Here is a 15,561-nt window from a genome sequence, read left to right as displayed (position 1 = left end):
CACAATCTATGTAAGAGATTTAAGAATTATCTACCAAATGCTGGGCCAGCCACTTTTTATAAAACTTCCTTGGTGGTCTACCTTATAAATCACCATGGCTACTGATTTCTATTGCCTTCAGTCCTCAGACAAAATTGACACAGAATGATCTAATTTTAGCATCTTATTATAGATATAAAATATCAATTTCTAGAAATTTAAATTGTGTTTGCAGAAACAAATGTAATATATATTCATTAGAAAAAAATTAGAACAGAAAAGAAATAAGAGAGAAAAAAAACCCAAAGAGAAAAACATGCCCCATAACTCCAGCATCCATAGACAATAAACAATATATGATTTTTCTTTATTTCTATAGAGTTGCTCTTTATTCTGTGCATATTGTTCTTTAGGTATTATGATAATATTCTATACACAATTCCCCATTGGGGTTTCTTTCTTACTTAACTCTAACATTTTCCATATTATTCAATCACTTCACAGCAGGATTAATAGGGATAAACTAGGCTCCTAGAGGAATGTAACACAATTTATTTTACACTTTGCTATTGTTAAATATTTTGATTGATGCCAAATTTTAGCAATTATAACTATTAATTAATACATTTTTCCTGAACACTTTTCCTAGGTCTAGAATCTGTTCGCAGAGCATATTTATTGGTTTAAAAGAAAACTCTAAAGATTTAAGAGGGCCCTGGATGCTTGGCTCAGTGGTAGAGCATTGGCTTGGCATGTGGATGTCCCGGGTTTCGATTCCTGGTCAGAGCACACAGGAGAAGTGCCCATCTGCTTCTCCACCCCTTCCCTCTTGCTTCTCCTTCTCTCTTTCCCTTTTGCAGCTATAAAATGATTGGAGCAAATTGGCCCCAGGCTCTGAGGATGGCTCCATGGCTTTCTCCTCAAGTGCTAAGAAGAGGTCACTTGCTGAACAATGGATCAATGCCCCAGATGAGCAGAGCATTGCCCCCTAGTGGGATTGCCAGATGGATCCCAGTCGGGGTGCATGCCTCCCCTCCTCTCAATGAATAAAAAAAATTTTTAAAAGATCTCACTGATCTAAAACTAGGACCCCGCATTGTTGTTTTGTACTGCAGGATAACCACTGAAGAGTCTGGAAGAAGCTTAGAATAGATAAAGGACAAGGTCTTATTCTAAGGACTATTGCTGAGACTTTTGGAAAGATAAGCAGGAGCCCAAGGCACAAGTACCCTCACACCTAACAGGTACTTTTGATGGATAATTTTGGCTAAAATAATCATGCTCAGTTTGTAGAGAGGAAGACTGAAATATTATTAGAGATATAGTTCTAATAGTATAATAGATAAAATCCTCAATGGCTAACAGGTCATACAGACCACATAAAGAAGTGGACTCAATGGATCTACAGCAAACTGTGTCCCATTTAAGGTGAAAAATTACTGCTCACCCTTGGATAGGCTTGTCAGATTTATAAACAAAACTATAAGATGATGAGTTAAATTTAAATTTCAGATAAACAAGTGGTATTTTTTAATATAACTATGTCCCTATTACTGCATAAGACATACTTATTTTTAAACATTACTTGTTACTCACTGAAATTCTAATTTAACAAGGCATTCCATATTTATCTGACAACTATAGCCTCACCAGCTCTGCCATCCAGAAGATGGATCTAGGTAGGATTACTAGATCTTCAGATCTCTTAAGAGATACCCACAAGGGGTATAACTACCTGAAGTGCCCAGCCTGGGTGACTGGGGAGGCAGTGTCACTGGGTCCTACAGGACACCTAGTACACAAGGCCATTCTACCAAATTTGGGAGACATAGAAACTCTATCTAATACATAGAAACAAATATAGGGAAGCAGCCAAAATACAGAGACAAAGAAACATGTCCAAAATGAAAGAACAGGACAACTCTCCAGAAAAAGAACTAAATAACATAGAGGCAAATAAACTACTAGGTACAGAGTTCAAAACAATGGTTATAAAGAGGCTCAAAGAACTTAGTGAGAACTTCAATAGCACGAGGAAGGACATTGAAACCATAAAAAAGAACCAGTTAGAAATAAAGGATACACTAACTGATATGAAGAATAATTTACAGGGAATCAACAGTAAAGTAGAAAAAGTCTACAATAAAACCAGCAATTTATAATATAATATATTATATAAGGATGAAAAAAACAGCCAATCAGAATAGCAAAAAGAAAACAATTAAAAAATAATAGTGTAAGGAGCCTATGGGACTTCAAGCGTACCAACATTTGCATCATGGAGGCGCCAGAAAGAGAAGAATGAGTAAAAAAATGCAAACCTGGCCCTGGCCGGTTGGCTCAGTGGTAGAGCGTCGGCCTGGCATGCAGAAGTCCCAGGTTCGATTCCCGGCCAGGGCACACAGGAGAAGCGCCCATCTTCTTCTCCACCCCTCCCCCTCTCCTCCCTCTCTGTCTCTCTCTTCCCCTCCCTCAGTGAGGCTCCATTAGAGCAAAGATGGCCCGGGCGCTGGGGATGGCTCCTTGGCCTCTGCCCCAGGTGCTAGAGTGGCTCTGGTTGTGACAGAGCGACACCCTGGAGGGGCAGAGCATCACCCCCTGGTGGGCAGAGCATCACCCCCTGGTGGGCATGCCGGGTGGATCCCGGTCGGACAGTCAGATGCGGGAGTCTATCTGACTGTCTATCCCCATTTCCAGCTCAGAAAAAATACAAAAAAAAAAAAAATGCAAACCTATTCGAAAAAATAATGACAGAAAACTTCCCTCACCTGGTGAAGGAAACAGACACACAAGTCCAGGAAGCACAGAAAGCCCCAGACAAGATGAACCCAAAGAGGTTCACACCAAAACATATCATAATTAGAATGCAAAAGGTTAAAAACAAGGAGAGAATTTTAAAAGCAGCAAGAAGAAAGAAATTAGTTACCTATAACAGGGCTCCCAGAAGACTAGCAGCTGTCTTGTCAACAGAAACTTTATAGGCCAGAGAGAGTGGCAAGAAATACTCCAAGTGATGAAAAGTAAGAATGTACAACCAATATAACTCTATCCAGCAAAGCTATCTTTTAGAATTGAAGGATAGATAAACAGCTCCCCAGATAAGAAAAAGTTAAAGGAATTCATCACCACCAAACCAATATTACATGAAATGGTAAAGGGTTTTCTAGAAGAAGAATGAGGAAGAGCAGGAGGAGGAAGAGAAGAAGAAATAAAAAATATAAACACTAGAATGTCAATAAATACAAACCTGTCAACAGTTGAATCTAAAACCCAAAATAAACAAACATGCAGAACAAAAACAGACTCATAGACACAGAGCATTCTGATGGTTGCCAGATGGGAGGAGGTTTGTTGGGATGGATGAAAAGGTGACAAGATTAAAAAGTACAGATTAGTTGTTATAGAACAGTGATGGAGATGTAAAGTATAGCATAGAAAGTATAGTAATAGTATTCTAGTAACTATCTACGGTGTTAGATGAGTATGAAATTTATCAGGTTGATCACTTAGTAAGTTATATAACGTATAATCACTAGGTTGTACACCTAAAACCAGTATATTGTACGTCAACTGTAATTGAAAATTTTTTTAAAAAAATTTAAAAAACATGTGTCCACAATTTCTTCAGAGGAAATTAGAAAAGAGAGGAAAAGATTGGAGTAGTGTTGGAGAAAAGAGACTCTGGATACATCATATAGACTCTTACTCCTAGACTAGATTAGTTAGAAAAAGCTCTGTGGCTTAGAAAAGTTGGGATATGCCCTGGAAATTCACATATGTTTCATCAACCATAGTCAGGTCAATAACTTCAGGGTAATATTAAGGAAAACAAAACAAAACAAAATTTCTTTTATTTAAATCCCACGGCATGACCAGGTTGTGGCGCAGTGGATAGAGCATCAAACTGGGATGCGGAGGACCCAGGTTCGAGACCCTGAGGTCGCCAGCTTGAGTGTGGGCTCATCTGGTTTGAGCAAAGCTCACCAGCTTGGACCCAAGGTCCCTGGCTTCAGCAAGGGGTTACTAGATCTGCTGAAGGCCCGCGGTCAGGCACATATGAGAAAGCAATTAATGAACAACTAAGGTGTCACAATGAAAAACTAATGATTGATGCTTCTCATCTCTCTCTGTTCCTGTCTGTCCCTATCTATCCCTCTCTCTGACTCTCTGTCTCTGTAAATAAATAAATAAATAAATAAATAAATAAATAAATAACTTCCAAAGAAAACAATGAAAAGTTATTCAAGTTAACATTTACTGGAATAAAGCAATTGTACCTTTGTTTGAAACCACTATGTTTCTGTTTCTTTGGTACTAAAATTAAAATTTTTAATTGAAAAATCTTCAATAGTTTTACTAAATGTTGGACAAACAAGTGTGTTAGGCTTGCTCACTTCTACTTTGCCTGATTGATGCATGAGCACGGGGCAGCACCATGTATGTACAGTCTATGTAAGGCTGCAGATGCTTGCCCTCGGAGCAGCAGATTGTAGATTAGAGATTGCCTGCTGCTATTGGGAGGAGCCATTGTTTGCTATTATTTGCCAGAGAAACTGTTTCTTCCCCAGCCTGTTTTGTTTCTCAGTCCTAAGAGAGAGAGAGAGAGAGAGAGAGAGAGAGAGAAGCAGTTTTTCCTGCCTGCTTGCTCGTCTGCCATTGTAAGACTCTAATAAATGAAGTGGCTCACCATTTTCCACCTCTGCAGTTCCTTTACTCTCTGCCTGAATTCAAAGCGAATCAGCATGGCCACAGCACCTGGCCTTACATCTGACGCAGCTGGCTGGATACAGATCAATCAGATCAGTAAGGAGCCACCGCCACCCTTGGTGGGTGCAATAGAGGAGTGGTTGTTATTCTCCAGTGTATGGTTCCACTTAGCTGTCCTTTTGGGGGCTGTGGGCTAGGTGTTTTTTACAGTCCTGTGAGAAGAGACTGAGTGCCAACTACGGCAGGAACTAGAATGAGCACTGGAGAAGGAGGCTGACTGGATTCGAGAGCCGCAGTATGAGATGCAGGCTGAACACCAACAGTGTCTGGAACTGGAATGATCTCTGAAGAAGGAATTACAGGTTCACGTGTTGCAATTTGCCCTAGAAGCTGAATATTGGCAGCAACAACTGTTGGAGATACAACTTCAGGTTCAAGAGCTCAAGTCTCAGCTTCAGGCTGAGAGCCAGCAGTCACAGGTCACCAAAGAAAAGCAACATCTGTGCTGGCAGAGTGGCTCTGAGTCAGCAGGAGCAGGTGTTTCCAACTCCTCTTCTAAAGATGAGGTTCAGTCTAAAGCTGCTACCTGCAGACTCAGAGCCCAGCCAGTGGTCACCCAGAAGGTAAAACCCAGCAGCCAAGGGTCCCTCAGGGGCAGACACAGCTCCCTCTGCAGGTAGTGGAGCACTGTATAGTTCGTCCTTACACCCAGGCAGAGCTGATGGAGTTGGGGGCACAATTTAGACAAAACCCTACTGAGCCCCTGGTAGCCTGGTTGCTGCAGTTGTGGGACATAGAGGGTGGATGGCATCATGCTCTCTGGAATAAATGATAAATTGGCTGCCATTACCATACACTCCTCCTTACAGCAGTGTCTTCAGAACTGCCATGACAACCCAGGAAACCATACCCTATTAAAACAGGTGCTGACCACCATTTGTGGAGACTTGCCTGGAGCAGTGAGTTGGTGGCATTGTTATAGTGAGCTAGTAAAGGTCCTTCAGGAACTAGGTATGAAGAATGCCGCTTTCAATTTGAGGTCCCATGGGCAAGATGAGGAAGTGTTTACAGCAGGAATGAGAGACTTTATTCTCTGTAGCACCCCATCAGCCTTTTTTGGGTCACTTGTGGTTATCTTGGGCCACTTTGTGGGGCAGCCCATCAGTGCAGTTATGCATATGGTAGCAGATTTGGAGGATCTGGGAGCTAGAGGCAGCTCAGGATCACTAAGCAGTGAAGGCTGCTGCCCCTTCTTTCCCCCAGCGCCGACTAACGAGGGAAATTGGCCTGTAAAGATTACTCGAACACAGATGTGGGTAAATTTGATTGCAGCTGGGGCAGATAGGGAGAAACTGGATGGCAGGTCTAATAGAGTCCTGTTAGAGCTTTGGAAGCAGCTTGAGCCTCCGAAAGAGCAGACGACCCTGGCAGCTGCCAAGAAAATGATTGGCATTAGAGTTGCACAGTTGCAAGATTACTTGTTGAAGACAGCTGTGGGAGAGGAGGATTTTCCCCAAGACCTATTTTCCAGTTTGAATGGGGGAGCAGGCTGAGAGACCCACCTAACAGAGATAGATGGGGAGGCCTGAGGGCTATGTGAAATTGACAATCCATGGATCACCTTTTAGTGTGCAGCAGATGTTGGCACTAGAAGATAATAGAACTATCAAGGCAGCACAGGCCTTAAATGTGTTTGCCCTCACCAGGCCCTGTTAGCTTGCTGAAGGTTTTGGATGGGGCTTGTGGCAACAGACAAAGCACCTATAGAAAGGTGCTGAGGTCCATTAATAAGGAGCTGTAGGCCTAGTTGCCTGTAATAAACCTTTACCTTGGTGATTTGCACAGACAGCTGGGCTGTCTATGTGGACCGATCATTGAGCGATGTGACGATGTGATAGACTCCTGGACTGCAACCATTGCGGAGGGTGGGGGGACAGCTCCAGTGGAGGCCCTCCTGCACTTTACGGTTTCCATGGACACAGCCCTGGACTAAACAGTACCTCCCACCTACTGTGGGATAGGTGGGTAGAGACGGGCCTCTGGTTAGCATCTTGGGCTAAGTGCTCAGGAGACATTATTAAGGGCACCTTTGTAATTATTGTAATTGTATAACTCGTGCTGTTGTTGTAGTCTGTTTATTTATATAATGTACCTCACTCCTTGCACAGGGATCATTGTGGAAGATACCTGTCATGTACATTGTGAAGCAAGCAACCCTAAAGGGGTAGAATTTTGGACAAATAAGTGTGTTAGACTTGCTCTCCTGTTCTTTGCCTAGTTGGTGCATGAGCACAGAGCAGCACCACATGTGTATAGTCTATGTAAGGCTGCAGGTGCTTGCCCTCAGGACAGCAGATTGCCTGCTGCCATTGGGAGGGGCCATTTTTGCTATTGTTTGTGGGAAAAGGAGTCCCCCACCACCCCTGCCAACTCCTGTTTTGTTCATCCACCCAGAGAGAGAGAGAAACAATTTTCCCTGCCTGTTTGCTTGTTCACCATTGCAAGGTTCCAATAAACAGAATGGCACACCATTTTCCGGCTCCACAGTTCCTTTACCGTCTTCCCAAATCCATTGTAAATCTGCATAGCCACAGCCATCTGTCTTACACTAGATTAAAATGATTTTCTCTGAAAGTGCAAGCCCCAGCTTACCAATTTAAAATAAAATAATGGCTTTTCAATCAGTTGTGGGAAGGAGACATTTAGAGAAGACCATGAGGCATTTCACAAGGAACATCATTAAAAATGATGAATATGGATACTGAACATTTTGCTGCTGCTAAATTGAATTCAGCGGATAGGTGAAAGAGCTTTTTTATCTACCTGGTGCCAAGCCTTGATGCATCCACATAAATTTTCTGGCATGTGCAGTACTATGAGTCAAACAATTTGGTCCTGTAAAATAATTCTAGATTCAGAATGCCTACATGTAATTTCCAGAGTCTATATCAGCATATAAAACTCAATTCTTATTTTTGCTGAAATGGGAATGACAGTATATACTCTTTAGCAAAAAGGAGCGAGGTTCCTAACTACCTTTACCTGTGTTCTGAAACTTTAGTTCAAAAGCTGAATACCAGATCTCCTACTGATTTGTTTAATTAACTAATCAGTAGCTGAGTATAAATACATAATTACCATTCAATCAGGATGATATGCAAAATATTTAACCTTACATACTGACCAATCTAAATGGATACCAAACCAATCAGAATAGATATTTGCTGTAAAAAAAAAAGAAATGTATTCCTCTACCACTATATCAGCACAGTATCCATCCAGAAAGTAGTGTTTTAGGAAGAAGAAAAATATTAGGTCCATACTCTGCCTTTGCCTTTGATAACTGTATACTGTCATTGATGTTTATATCAGAAGGCAATCTCTCTGATTATTATTTAACACTGACTCACAGTTAATCAGGCCCAGGGAAGACAAAAAGAGGAAAAATCAGAGAATGGAGCACCACAACCATAAAATTCTCTTCTTGTCCACAACATCCAATAGGTTTGAGTGGTTTGGAAAATTGGTGCAAATATCCCCCAAGCCTTAATGACAGAGGCGGATTAAGGTCAGTTGAGGCCCCGGGTGCAGAAGAAAATATTGGGTGGGCCATTTAAAAAAAAGAGAGTGAGACAGGGAAAATAAAAATACATGTTAACTATATTTTTAAATAAATAAAAAATATTATGTACTATTAATGTTAAAATTGCACATATGAAACCAAACATGGTGTCATTAGAAAAAGTGTAAAGTTGGGGTTTTGTGGGGCCCTTCAGAAGTTGGAGCCCAGGGCACGTGCCTGGTGCGCCCGGCGTTAAATCCGCCTCTGCCCAGGGACCACGCCTCTTTCCAATGTATCTTTGTAGCACCTCCCATCAACAGGGTTCTATTTCACTTTCCTTTGATTTTGAGCTGGCCCTGTGATCTGCTTTGACCAGTACTGGAAATGTTGAGCCAGTTCTGAGCCTTGGCCACAAGAGGCACACGCACTTCCAAGCTCTTTTTGAAACTTGCTGCCACCATACACACCAGCCTGGGCTGGCCTGCAGAATGATTGAAGCACATGATCCAGTCACCCTGCTGCCCTAGTAGAACTGCCAGCTGCCTGGCAGCACATAGAGAAGCCCAGCCAAGACCAGTCCTAGCCAGATCAACAGAGGCATACAGCTGACACACAGACCTGTGAGGCACAATAAATAGTTGTTTTAAGCCACACATATTCAGGGTGCTTTGTTGTACAGTAATAGATAACAACTACAGTTGGCCCAGCTAATCTGAGAAAAATAAAGCATAAAGTAGGGTTTTACTAGCAGACAAGAATACAGATATACTAATATGTCCAGTTTTATAGGAGTGTTAGGAATGCTTGAGAAATACAAGCCAGTCCATTTGTTTTTTAGTGCTGAGGTGGACAAAAGGATAGCTGTTTGACTATAAAGAAATTGGAGGTATAAAGCTAGTTTTTGTGCCATATTACAGTAAGAAATAGAAAAATAAATTTGCAATATATAGCCTCTATATTTCTCATTGATGGTACAGATAAAAATAGGCAGAAACCATACTTGCAGAAAGTATCTTTTCACTACTAGTCCCAAAGAATTATGTGAAAACTTTCTAAAATTGAAATGGACCTGATATAAAGATATTTCTTGAAAGATATCTCTTAATATAGATAAACCCAGAATACCACTTTAAATGCCAATTTACGAAGGATCACTAGGGAAAGAAGCTGACCTTTCTCTTCATTTCAATAAAAATATTTGGGTACATATGGTATTTTTGATTTAAACATCATTGATTTTTCAACAAATGATAACAAGAATGCTGGCACAGAATACACACACACACACACACACACACACACACATTTAGATGCCAAGACAATACAGAATTAGAGCTGGAAAGTTGTCACTGAGGGGCAAATAATGCATAAGATTAAGGATAATGAGAAGCCTGAACTTCAGTAAGATCGTAGTGACTGTTATTTCAGAAGAATTACAAATGAAACAGACATTACTAATTCATAATGCCCTAAAATCCTGACAAGATGGCCAGCTAGCATCAGCTGTTACCTCTCTCCTCTATAATCAGCCTGGGAGAAACTATGCAAGTAAGACAGAAGCATAGATCTAAGGAACTAACATTGATAAAAATGAGAAGCCCTGAGAAACTAATGCTACAAGAATGAAACAAAACATATCCTGAAGTACCATGCATATGTACATGTGTATGTGCGTGCGTGCATGTGTGTGTGTGTGGTCTCAGGTGTTGGTGTGGAAAGGCCTGTGGCAAAGTGGCCCTACCCTGTTGTAGAAGAAACATCTAGTATAGAATATGTAATCTATATTTTTGCCTATGTCCCAGAATCTTATTAAACAATCATAGACTGTGTCACTCACAGACAGCAGCAGGAAAAGCAGAAAGAGAAGAGGAGCATCAGGCAGCCTGGAAGCTGGTGGGTGAGGAGTTAATGAAAATGGGTGCAGGTTGCCCTGCCTGGCACCAGGCAGTCACTCTACCACTGCTCCTCCCAATGGAGAGCCAGAGGATTGAAAGCTGTGGAGTTATTTCTTCATGACAACCCTAAACAAACAAGTTGCCTGAAGTCATGGCAGCAAATAGGAGTGGTTCTAAGGTGCTGTGCGGTATGTGAGGCTATTGGACTCATAAAACCAGCTACCTACCAGACATTTCCTTTTGAGTATTTCATTAGGCAATTCATTCCAAAATAGGGTCCTCTCAAAATGTACTCATCTTTCTATTTTTCTTTTATCTGTGGACGGAACTATTACCCATATAGCCATCCAAGCCAGAAACTTGAAAATCATCCAAAACTCTTATACTCATGTCACATTTTCCTGCTAATACCCATTTTCACTATTCCCACTGTTAGTGCCTTCAACTTCCAAATTTAAGTACAATATATAGTTTATACAATGTCATATAGCATTTTGCTACCAGGCTACTGTTCCTAACTCCATTAATATCAGAGTAAGCTTTCTGAAACAAAAATCTCATCACACAGAAGGGTAAGAACTTAATAACCTTCTCTCAGTCTTATTTCCAAATTTTATGTTCGATCATAAAGCATTCAAAACAGGTAAGATATACAAAATATTTTTAAAGACATCCAGAGAAAAATATAAATGGCTTCATGCCAGTACTTAACCATCTATGTTTTTAAAAGTTTATATTTAGTTATAAAAATTATACCCTTTGGAATAATATTTTAAGGTCTCTCTATTATTGCAATTTATAATGTTAACAATAACTTTTAATTAATTATTCTGAATTATCCAGTATGTGACTTAATTATTTGTTATTTTTTTCTAATTTATTACCTTGATAACTACCTTCTGCCCATTTTGAATACCAGCCACATTCTAATAAAAGAAGTTAGGAAATAATGACAGAAGATCATTCCTTGGTTTAAGTGGTTCTTCCCTTCCTCTTGTCAATGGTGATGGCTCAGAGAGATCTCAAATCTTCTAAATAGGATGATACATTCTCTTCATTGAAGGAGGTAGAGATAGTAAGACTTCCTTTTGAGTTCCTTCCATGTCTCTTTGGTTTTCCAACACAATTCAGTGTGTTGGCATGATTATATATGCATATTAAATACATAGGCTAATATCAATGGTTATGATAAGTAGAAAGGAAAATGTAAAGTTTTATTAATTTTGAATCCAGAACCTGAAGTGAAGGCCCTTGAGGAATTACTTAGAAATAAACTCACAGGCATTCCTTAGCCATGAGCTTTTTTCTAGGAGTTCCTATACTCATACCTTTTCCTTCCTGTGCTAAGAAATCCTACCTGTAACCATAAGTAGCCTCCTGCTCTCTGTATTCATTCCTACCTCTACTCTGCATTTATGTCCAAATCTATGATATTCTGTCTGGGACTCTGAAGGTCAGATAAAAGTCTCTTAGAAAAATAGTTGGGGGGGGAGGTGGCTCAGGTGCTGCAAGTTCTATGCTCCAGTCTGAAATGGGCTCCTCCGGCTTGGATTGTACTTTTGACATTTTCACTAATAAGAGATAAAGCTCATCTAGCTCTTCAGCTATTGAACCTGCTAGAATAAACACAGATCTTTCTCTAATGCAGGCAAAATTTTGGAGCTAGCACTACTGATATTAAAGCCCATCTCTCTTCCTTTCAGTATCAATGGTCCTCCTACTTCATACTGAACATCTGGTTTCTTTTCTAGTTCTCCTTAACTTCAAACAATATAAAAAAGAAATAAATTACTTACAATGGCTTCTTTTTAAGAAATGATCAAGATTTAATCTTTCTAGAAAAGATTCAGTTAAATTCTTCAACTGTCCTCAATATTTATCTTATGGAATTTGGGGATGAGACAAAAGAGAAAAGAATAATAACTAATTCTTCCCAATACATTTACTTTTGCCCTTCTTTCTCCATTTCTAGGTTCTTGTGCCTGCCTTACAGGTTCTGGTTTTTTCTTAGTCAGTAAATTTCAATATCTTATTGTCTAACTTAGTGCCCAACATATATATCCTTAAATATATAATGGCTAGATGAATAAATTACTGACTAAAGAAACACAGTTCATGGTGAATATGCACGGCTATTGGCAGAAAGAGCCCTGATTCCTTAATCGTGGTACATTTTAACAGCTAAACTTTTGTTATAGATAAATGGCTTGTTTGCCACTTCATGAAATATAGAATATTAGAAAGTGGCATTTTGAACATGACCACAAAACAATATCTTGACACTAGTGCCCTCAAACAATGCCATAGCTAACTGAACTTCGATAGGTCCTTTATTAAAACTACAATTAAAAGACATGTATGCCGCCTGACCTGTGGTGGCGCAGTGGATGGAGCGTCGACCTGGTGATGCTGAGGTTGCTGGTTCGAAACCCTGGGCTTGCCTGGTCAGGGAACATATGGGGGTTGATGCTTCCAGCTCCTCCCCCCTTCTCTCTCTCTGTTTCTCTCTCTGTCTCTCCCTCTCCTCTCTAAAATGAATAAAATAAAAAAAAGACATGTATGCCAGTTCAGTTTATCCAGCAGCTCTCCCAGGCCTGTACGTAAGGACCACAGGGTACTGCAGTTGCAGCTGAGGGAGAGGCCAGCTATTCATCCCTGATTTCTAGCTTTCTTATTGCACTCTCAGCTCCTGAGATCCCCAGATATCCCAGAGTTTGTTAATCAAATCTTACTTAACTAAAATTCTGCCATATCTCTATCTTGCCAACCACGACTGTTTTATTTACATTAGTCTTCATTCTGCCATAAGCATTTATAAGCAATCACTGTTTGCTAGCATTGTATTGATCATTTTAAGGATTTCAAATAGATAATTAGCTGGTAGCAAGTAGGAGAAATACACATAAATGAGGAAAAATACAAGAAAACACTAGTGAGAACTAAAAAAAGTTATATATTTTTTGAGTATAAAGAAACAGAGGGTCCTGGCAGATGGGTTCAGTGGATAGAGTGTTGGCCCAGTGTATGGATGTCTCAGGTTTAATCATCAGTCAGGGCACACAGAGAAGTAACCATCTGCTTCTTTTCACTCCCTCTCTTCCTTCTCTCCCACTTTCCCTCGCATAGCTAGTGGCTCAGTTGGTTAAAACACAGGCTCTGGGTGCTGAGATTAGCTTGGTTGGTCTGATCTTTGGCCTCAGGCACTAAAAATAGCTTGGTACTCAAGCACTGGCCCAAAACAGGGGTTGCTGTGTGGATCCTGGTCAGGGAACATGCTGGGTCTGTCTCACTATCTCCCCTTCCTCACTTATAAATAAAAAATAAAAATAAACAAGAAAGAAAGAAACAGAAAGAACCAGGCAAAGAGAAGAGAAATAGAATGCTCAATTAACATCTTAAAGCAGGGGTAGAAAAAAAACCAGAGCACAGAGCAGAGTAGCAAAAGGAGATGCCATCGCTGATGTCCTCAACTCCACCTTGCAACATCCAAATTGGATCTTCAAGTCTAGTACTGATAATACACACAAAAAATATTGACACAGGGCACATGAAAATATTTGGAGTTAACCAGTAAATGAACCTAAAGGAGTAAATTAAAATCATAGTAAAATACTGTTTTTATTCTACATCTTTGAGTTTTTTCTTCTATTTTTTGTTTTGGCACAGAAAATCATAGAATAAACTTCAGGTGAACAAAGATAATTACTATACCCTTATGCATTCTGATCATGTCCTGGCTTCAGGGTGAATCTAATGTGGTTGGTAGATCTGTCTGAAAAAGACCTGGGATTCGGGACTCACGGTCAGATAAACTAATCAAGGAGTTCAGGGAGATTTTCATGATACCATCCAATATGCTGAGGTTACAGGAATGATGAGAACTAAAAATTTTAGTTTAGAAATAAAAAGAGAAAATAACTATAAAAAATAAGATCCAAATAGACAAATTTGTCAAAGGAAGAAAACAGAAGTCGCTCAAATGTATTTCCTGTTTCTTCCAGTCAATGATGTAATTTTCTGAAATCAGACATTAAGCCCTGATGGTTCAGCCAAAAGGATATCTGTGTCCAGAGACCTCATCTAAACCCCTTTTGGTAAATATCTATTAATTCTATTGTTATTGTATTACAGACTTCAGTGGCTTTACTTTCAGTTCCAGAATTTCAAAAGATATTTTAAAAGTTTTACTTAAAAATATTAATTTCTAGCCAAAAATCAGGCAAGAAATTTATTTAAAACATTATCAAAATCAAATCCAAAGAGTGAGAACTGTTCCTGGCAGCGTTCACAGGGAAATGAATTGTATGATTAGGATTAAAAGTGCATGGTACATTACTTAATTTAATATTACAGGGGATTAAAACTGAGGCAAAATGCACTTACAAGACAAAAGATGGTTTTAAAATAAACATAATGGTAATCATTTAACTCAAGAAATTTGAAAAAACAAAACAAAAATATAGGAAATAAAAGTAGACAAAAACTATTTTTAAATTAACAACACCAAGTGAAAAAGTAGTGTCACATGTCTGACAAAACTAAACAAGTAAAAAGTAATCAAATAAACAAAATCAAATAGAGGAATGGATAAATATACATACAACAGAGATACAAAATGTAATAAAATAAAATTACAAATAGCTATTCACTAATAATTTAGATAATTTGGATTAAATAAATTGATTTGAGCAAAACACAATAAGGTAAAATTGGCTTAATAATACACAGAATTTTAAATATACCAATAATTTTTAAATGTTGAAATATTAATCCAAGACTCTAACAAAAAGATTAATTTTTTAACTATTTACTATTTTACTAGTGACTTATATGCCCACACTACCATAAATATACAGTCTTTCATACCATAGATTTTATGTCAGTTGCCACAAATGTTTGCAAAGCAAAGACTGTGTGTACAAAATTGCAAAAAAATAATTAAATTGAAACAAAATTATTAAATACTAAGTAATAAGTGAATGCATACCTTGCTTCTTCACTAATGCAGTAAATTAGTAAAAAAGAGCCAGAAGTGATTTTTGTACCTACAATAATTTTAAAATGATAATGAGCACCAAAGTTATTTTGAGATATCTGCAACAACTAAAAAGTGATATAAAACTTTATCTAAATTCTCTCATTGGAGAAGTAACAGATACTGTTATTGGCACTGCATATATTCATAGATGGATAAAGTACTAACATGCAGTTTCAGCTTATTAAAAATAAATACCTGCTTTTCTACATACTAATTTTCAGATACCTTAAATTCTATCCATGAAACTCTTGATTCATAGATCTCAGGTTAAAAATGTGAAAAGGCAAATAACTTAAGCTTCTGTATTTTAGTTTCCTTATCTGTAAAAGAAGATTAACTATAGAACCTCCTTTGCTATACTGTTGAAAGAAACAAATTAA

The sequence above is a fragment of the Saccopteryx leptura genome, chromosome 4, assembly GCF_036850995.1.
Source record: "Saccopteryx leptura isolate mSacLep1 chromosome 4, mSacLep1_pri_phased_curated, whole genome shotgun sequence".
NCBI classification, from domain to species: Eukaryota; Metazoa; Chordata; class Mammalia; order Chiroptera; family Emballonuridae; genus Saccopteryx; species Saccopteryx leptura.
Note: the sequence above shows the minus strand (reverse complement) of the source record.